Raw genomic sequence first — 2,151 nt, forward strand, 5'->3', positions numbered from 1 at the left:
GATGATTTTATCTGGATACCTAGGGAGGAATTGTAGGGGCTTACTTTCATTGCTTCTTTGATCATCCACTGGCTTCTGTAGCGTTAATTCTTCTCTGTGTGAAGAATCACCATGTTACCCTTGATTTTAAAAAAAAGATTAAAAACTTTTTTTGGGTTTCATTTTTAATGTTTCTTTAATTAGTTTTATAGACTGTGCTGTGTGAGCTCCATTTTAATGTTAAAAAAGACACACAAAAAAAGACAGCACTTGAAATTTTTTAAATGTTTTAGTTGGTTCATGAATGACTCCATTAAGAAGCTCATCCTCTGTTAATTTAATTATACTCTTAATATAATGGAACAATTGAAATTTGTTTTATAATTTTATGAATTGTTTTCTTTATAATTGTATGAATAGTTTTCTTTTGACGTGATTCAGGAAAATGTGTTTCTTAATTATGTTTCAAGCATTTTCATCCTGTGTTATGTCTGCAGAATGGCTGGAAGCTGCTGAAAGTTCTTAGAAAAAACAAAAAAACACAAAAAAAAACGTGCATCCTTCAGACCGAAGTAAGCAAAAGTGTCCTCTATTCCTTTCAGATCTTTGCTGAAGCAGAGCCATATGGAGTAAAGCTTGTTCTATTTTGTAAAACTGAAGCAAGTTTTACCATAAGTTAATTTACAGATCTGAATTTTGATTTTATTTCTTTCAACTGTAAATATCTCTGTACATATTTGATGTTAGACTGCTAGACTACTTTCACCAAATTGTCTTTATTTTATACTTTCCCCCCTTTATTGCATTATTTTAGATAAAGTTAAAAGTACAATTACAAGAAATATATAAATATTATATATATATATATATATATATATATATTAAAGGAAACAATTTGTACCATTTTCCAGGATGTTGTCTTTGGTTACAATGTAAATAATTTTACCTTGAATAAATACTTGCTACTTTCAGTACTTGTTGACTCTTTTGTAACGTCCTCTGTGTGATTTCAACAGTATACATGCTTGGAAGTGTGAAAGTACAACCATCTAAAGACTCCTTGAAATCAAAATGTAACTTTAAAGGGGTCATCGGATGCTTATTTTCCACAAGTTGATATGATTCTTCAGGGTCTTAAGGAAAAGTCTATAACATGCTTTGGTTAAAACTTCTCAATGGTAGTGTAAAACAACACCCTTTTTACCTTGTCAAAAACAGCCCTGTTCACATTGAGCTGTTTCGGTGCATGTCCCTTTAAATGCTAATGAGCTCTGCTTACCCCACCCCTCTCTTCTGTAAACTTTAGCTGCGGAACTTGCTAACTAGCACATTATTAGGAAAGGTAGGGCTGTTCGATTCTGAAAATTTTGGAATCGATTCCGATTCCTGGTTCTTGAATCGATGGGACTCGATTCCAAGAATCGATTCCTCACTGTTGTTTTCGATTCTTTTTCGATTCTTGTTTTTTAGATTGGAGGAACCTAATTTCGCCATGACTGAAGGATATGAAGGTCTCAGAAAGTAACCTTATCATAATATGAAGCTTTGTTTTTAAAAAATTGTGGTACATTTCTGTATTTGAATTATAATTTTGTCTGCATGGCCAATGAAATTAGTCATAGCCCACAGCTCAGCAGTGGACATGCGTTTATTGCACGAATGAAACAAGACGAGTGCAGTTTAGTTGGATAATGTTTCAACCGTATGCTTTGCACAAAATTAACAAACTGGACACTGAAACAAAATAACCAGATTATTAAAGGGGTCATCGGATGCCCATTTTCCACAAGTTGATATGATTCTTTAGGGTCTTAATGAAAAGTCTCTAATATACTTTGATTAAAAATTCTCAATGGTTTTGTAAAACAACACCCTTTTTACCTCAAAATGAGCTCAGCAAAAATCATCTCATTCTAAGGGTTGTTCCTTTAAATGCAAATGAGCTCTAATCACCCCGCCCCTCTCTTCTCTCTGTGCAGTGACCATCTTGTTTACTTTAGCTGCATTTAGCCGCTAAACTTCCTAACTACCACATTATAAGGAAAGGCCATCATTACACACTTCTGCTGTAAGTGAAGCTGGATCATGAATGATTCGCACGAACATAGACGGATATATGTAGATTGGGAGGCGCATTCCACTCACAAACAAATGTAATCTACTGCATCTTCA

This window comes from Labeo rohita, chromosome 17 (assembly GCF_022985175.1).
Source record: "Labeo rohita strain BAU-BD-2019 chromosome 17, IGBB_LRoh.1.0, whole genome shotgun sequence".
In the NCBI taxonomy this organism is placed as follows: Eukaryota; Metazoa; Chordata; class Actinopteri; order Cypriniformes; family Cyprinidae; genus Labeo; species Labeo rohita.